This window comes from Sinocyclocheilus anshuiensis, unplaced genomic scaffold (genome assembly GCF_001515605.1).
Source record: "Sinocyclocheilus anshuiensis isolate Anshui unplaced genomic scaffold, SAMN03320099.WGS_v1.1 scaffold166, whole genome shotgun sequence".
Lineage (NCBI taxonomy): Eukaryota > Metazoa > Chordata > Actinopteri > Cypriniformes > Cyprinidae > Sinocyclocheilus > Sinocyclocheilus anshuiensis.
Window position 1 is genome coordinate 2,010,669 of NW_015546050.1, and position 6,230 is coordinate 2,016,898.

Here is a 6,230-nt window from a genome sequence, read left to right on the forward strand (position 1 = left end):
CAGCATCATATGACCCCTTTAAAAGGTAAATGTTCATATCTTTTCATATAAAGTTCATATCTTTTAAAGTCTTCTCCACTTAACAGAACCACTCATTGTGATTGCATTTGAATAATTTGGTACTTTAAATTTAATTTCATAACTATTTCTGATATGACATAATTTTCCTTCCACATGCATTTATTAAAGTAATAACCTATATCAGAGATATTGTAATATTGTATAGAACAGTTTGTCCATATTGAAAACACATTTGTTCAACTGCTATATCATAGGGATATGACTCATCTCATATCAGAGCAAATGTAAGGGAATAGCTCATCTCAGAATGAAAATTCTGTCATACTGAACCCACACACGTCATTCTGAACACATATGCTGTTATTTTCTCCATGCTACTGTATACAAAAATAATCTTTATGTAGCTTTTTGTGTACACTTTAAAAAGTGTTAATCTGCAATTATACATTAAAGAGCTATTTCTACCTGATTTAACCCATAAAATTTACTTTTGTTCGTATAAATTGTTTTAAATATGTTGGTTCAGTGAAGGTAAATAATGTTTTTGACTTAAATAAAACCAGTTAATTTAGATGTAATCCTTTTTGGGTTACCTTTTTTTTTTCCAGTGTTAGTGAACACACCAGTCAAGCTACAAAACGCAGACTCTTTTGAAGTCATACATACAGGAGCAGAATATGGCGGCGTTAGGCATGTTTCATGAAGTTTGACATCAATGACGTTTGGTCACAAGACACAAAGACAACCAGTTGTCAGTGACACATTTGGGGCCAGAAAGAAAATTGTGCAAAGCAGATTTCACATCTGTGTTAGACTATGATAATGTGATTAACATGCATGCAATTTCATCCCCACTTAAAAATTGGATTCTGCATATCATGCTGCATTACGCTTTGTAACAAATGCCTGCATTCACCACTGATTTGAGAGCTCCAGTGAAGGGAAATATTACCACCAAATAACGACTTTTAGTCTCACACAAAGAAATCACACAGCTTCAGAAGACTTTAGCCTTGAATTTTAGCCTTGTACTATATGGTTATGGTGCCTTTTGGTGTTTTTTGTCATTTTTGTCACAAAAAAATCTTTTATGTTCAACAGAAAAAAATAACAGCAAGTTTCAATCAACATGAGGGTGAGTAAATAATGACATTTGTGTGCCAAACATTCCTTTAAAGTGAACTGTGTCGTTTCAAACCGTCCTGTTTGTTGGACGACAGGTCCAAAACTCATTGATTGAGGTAGACTCTTAAAGAGAATAGCACATGAAAGATGTAAATAAAAAATTCTAAGTCAAGTAACATTTCTAGAGAAATGCCAAAATATGCCAAAATTAATTAACCAATTACCTCGGATATTCAGATCACTGGGGTGTTCATCGTATTTCTAAATTTCTTGAGAAAACTTAAAATGTCAAAATTTGCATTGAGAAACTGATGAGCCATCCTCAGTGGAATACAAAATATTTTAAAGTACAGCATTACATTCATATTGTCTTTCAACCAAAATTCCACAAATCCATCACATGTAGCATGGGGTAAGAGAGCAATGTGGCACTTGATATATATATATATATATATATATATATTTAATGTCAAGGAAGAAAGAAAGCTGAAGGCTTGACATTTTGTTAAAACTGTAGATGCATTTATGGTCCATAATGTGTGCATGTGAGGATGCAAATATTGTTAATATTCTTAAATATACTTAGCTTACGCGTTTCAAACTTACTTACCCAAGGTGTTTCCGACCAGAGAGACAAGGAAAACTATGATATATCCAGCTATGAGCACCCATTCATATTGTTTAGGATGCAAATATTCCCTCCAGATGTACTTGAGAAGTTCATCATCTTCATCAATATGCGAATGGGAGTAAATGTCCGTGGAGTTCAGATGCTGCGCTGATGTTAAACAGTCATTACAAGCGTCATTAGCGGTGATCCCAGACATGTTTCGCGCGGACCCGGGCTCTCTCTCCAGCATCGCGGATGATTGACACCGCGCTAGTGAGCGGAGAGAGAGAGGGAGAAGGGGGATACAACTGAGAGTTGGATTGCGTCGTGACGCACTGTGGACCTCGCAGCATATAACCAATTAGTTTGCAAGACAGTGAAGCGTTTTGAAGTCAGAGTATGAACCTACAGAATCCAACAAGTGCTTGCAGCACGGTTCTTTATATCGCATTCGTGTTTATTCAAGTATAGCTGCCAGACTTACGCCGCATAATAAATGAAGCCCATACACGGTCAAACAATCGTATCTTCTTAGTGCTCTACTAGATTAAATGATGTTAAACATCACGAGTCGCACTGTCATACCTGTTATAGCCTATACACTGAAAAAGGTGAAACGAGAGTGTCATTAATCAAAAACATGATTTCTGTTTTGAATAAAACCAAATAACTCTCCCCAATAATAATAACAACATTAATAAATTCTGTTTTGTTTAAATTGCGTTTTCTCTTGACACCAGAGTGCTTATGTGCAGAACACATACTGGCTATAGCTTTATTGACTGTGGGGTTTTACGTATGTATGAATGTATGTATGTATGTTGTACATAACAGAAAATCTTACATATTGTAGCTTTCAGAAAAAGTACTGGAAGACTCACATTTGTCTGCAGAATGTATTAACACTGGCCTCACCCACCAACAGAAGCAAGACAAACAGAGCCAACAAACACACTTACAGTATGCCTTGCCAGTGTGTGTACCTGGTATTCCCTAAGTTATGGGGTCCAAATGTCCCCACAAGGATAATAATACCAGTAATTTATTTATTTTTGGTCCCCATGAGGAAAAAAGCATATAAATCATACAGAATTATCTTTTTTGAAAATGTAAAAATGCAGAAAGTTTTGTGTGAGGGGTAGGTTTAGGGGTAGGGTTCGGGTAAGGAAAATACAATTTGTACAGTATATAACAGAATTTCATTGTGCCTGGAAAAGCATTTTTTAAGAAATAATAATAATAATTGTAATAAATATTTGTAAATTATAAAATAATACATTTTTGACTATGCCTCGGCCAAAGTCAGTGAATTTGGTTATATGACATTGAGGGAATACTGTTGTAGTCTATCAGTGCAAATGCTGAAATGCAAAACATACAAAAGCTATCCAGATAAAACAAGCAGAGGCCTCACATCGGGGGGTCATGAATGCATTGACTGGTCAATGCATTTATGACCTCTGTGATACACCTGAATCTTGTAAGCATTTATGTTTCTAGTCTGATGCTGGTAGAAATATGTGATGTGGTCATATAAAAGAAAGCAAATATATGAGAATGTCTGGCATTCCTTTAATAAGCACAAATTGATACTCCGTTCTTTCAAAGGATTTACATATGAATAAATACATTTTTAAGAGGTTGTCAAATGACATTTTGCAAGAATTCCAGTTCACCATTAAAGCTGCCCTGAAATTATTCAGATGCACAAAACGTTCGCATTCGTAGAACTACTATGCATGTACTGTTTGTCTCCATTTTCAAGTAAAGGCAAATTTATCCTGATTATTATTCATATGGTTGTTATTCAGGTTGTTATTCATATGTACCATGCATTTTATCCCTTGACTTACACTAACTCCATCAGAAATGACTTTTGCAGTCTCTCACTTTGGTACTGGATGCACATCACCTAGCTCACAGAAAGGTCAACACATTTGTGCACAAAACCTGCCTCTTGGTTCTCATCTGAAGCATTATTATTCTGCAAAGTAAAGGTCGTGCAAAGTAAATAATCATTATTATGAGTATAATTGTCATATTGGATGAAAATATTTTAATTTCACAAACTTATCAGGAATGATTAGTTGGGTTAGGGTTGCATAATAATGTAAACCGATCTAACAAGAATATGTAAGTGATGACGAAATAATACAAAAACATGAGGTTTATTTGTAAAATGGCACTGTGACAGTACACCCCGAAACCTAACCCTCAGAGGGGCATAAGCAGAACATACGATTGAGATTTCTTAAGAATTCACACAAATTAGAAACCAATACCCTACAAATGATGTTCATGAGTTCATGAGGAGCATGTTCAAATAATCTACCCAATCAGCACAACTTAGCTCAACTTAGCTCTGAGCATGACAGTTTTCCAGCATTCCTCCTCCACCCCAACTCTTCACTCTCGATTATTCCTATTCCACCCAAGGATGGGGGGAGTACTATGGGTTTGGGTCAAATTTCGAGCTCAGAGCCCTCTCCTTGGACAGTACACCAAATATGCATATTCTGTACTATATCTGATTAAGTGCAAAATCACAAGCTCTGCTTTTTAATTAAATTAACTGAATGGTATCTTACACTAATACTATTTTTTTTTTGCATTTGGATACATATCCAGAGGGTACTAGAGCTTATACCAGATCCAGCTCAGCTTGATGTTGCTGCCCAATGTCTACAAATTACAACCTGTGCCAAGCAATCACTTGGCATTTCAATGGATCAACATCTGCATCTCTTGGCCTTCCATAATAAACCATGAGATGAACTACTTCAGCTTTTGGATGGACACTGGATCTATCTGGACTTTACAATTCATTCCTGGATGTTCCTCAAAGCTATATTTTTACTGCTATATGTGGACAATTAGCTATTACGGTATTCTAAACATTAACATTAACATCATGAATATACATTGCATATTGAAGTGAAAAGAAGTAACGTGTAGCCAAGTATGGTAACCCATACTCAGAATTTGTGCTCTGCATTTAATCCATCCAAGTGCACATACACAGGAGTGAGTAGAGAACACACACGCGCACACACACACACACACACACACACAGACACACACACACACACACACACACACACACACACACTCACTCACACACCTTGAGCACACACCCGGAGCAGTGGGCAGCCAGTTTTGCTACGGCACCTGGGAAGGAATGGGGGGTTCGGTGCCTTGCTCAAGGGTGGAAGAAAGTGCTGTTCATTCACTCCCCCCACCTACATTTCCTGCTGGTCCTGAGAATCGAACCCACGACATTCGGGTTACAAGTCCACAACTATACCCCCAACACTTTACCTCCTGAGCCACCGAGTTTGTAAAAACTTTGCCATTTCTTAATAATTCAAATAAATTATTTGTATAGCGTATGAAATTTAAACAAATAAAATTAAAATTCACCCAATTTTAAAATGGAAACTCATTTTAAAATAAAAACTCATGGCATGAGAGTTTGTTGAATAATGCAGAACCTGCTAAAGCTGTTTCACCACTGTATGCTCAAATAAGAAATTGAATTAGTTTTTTTTTTTCCCCATTTGACCTTTATATGATGCCAAAAGAAGACTGTAATCCATGGACAACAGAATAGGTGCACTTTTGTCATTACAATGTTTTACTTCTTAAGAAATTAATAGTAAATTTAACAGATATGCTAAAACTGATGTGCACATGAGATGAGGAGGCCAGTCATGTCAGTAGCCTAATAAAAGCTGTTTGGCTTTTGGGGTGAATCACCTCATGTTGAGATCCTGTGACCAGCCGATTCTCCTTAACAGCCCCTTGAAGGATTTTTGCTTTTGCGTGATGCTGCATCCTCACCAGTAGGTGTCAGTATAAAGTCCAGGAATACTGACCACATTGATTAAAGCTGTTTTATATTTTATATATGATATAAGCTGTTATCTAACTTGCTGTTAGTAAACCCAAACAAGTGAATACATTGAATATTTATCTTCCTGTAGTCAAATGGATTTTTTTTTTTCTTGTAGCATGTCAGCCTCTTTCTCACATATAACACAGTTTCAACATCAATCAGTTTCATGAGCATTCATTTATTTGGTAAGTACCCTGTTGGGATACAAGCAACATTGATTGTTTTTGTGAATTTTTTTTTAAATAATAATAATAATAATAATAATAATAATAATAATAATAATAATAATAAAAAGGTCACAATTATAGCGCTTCGTGAACACAATTTTATATATAGAGGCCTCAAGGGTGAAAACATTAAGGTGATACTTTCACATTTACTACATGTCTAAAAATGCTCCAAATGAAAAAAAAAAATCCTGTGTTGCTTCTCTGGAAAATGCTTTCTATAGTCTATTTAAAAGTGGTGCACTGAAGTAATGAGATAATGCTGCTAATTAAATTTGATAAAGTCAAAAATTCCAATATGAAAGGATTACTTGAAATATCAAATTATTGAGACACGAATAAAAAGGTCCCA

General features: G+C 35.7%; 1 protein-coding gene across 1 annotated transcript in view; it reads right to left on the reverse strand.

Annotated features, from left to right (window-relative positions):
• The window catches only part of LOC107699124 (orexin receptor type 2-like), a 42,721-nt gene extending 40,883 nt beyond the window's left edge, over positions 1-1,838 (reverse strand). The window contains exon 1 of the mRNA XM_016500298.1: positions 1,757-1,838. The gene's annotated coding sequence lies outside the window, so the exon portion shown is untranslated. The remainder of the gene's footprint in view (positions 1-1,756) is intronic.
• Positions 1,839-6,230: the final 4,392 nt, after the last annotated feature.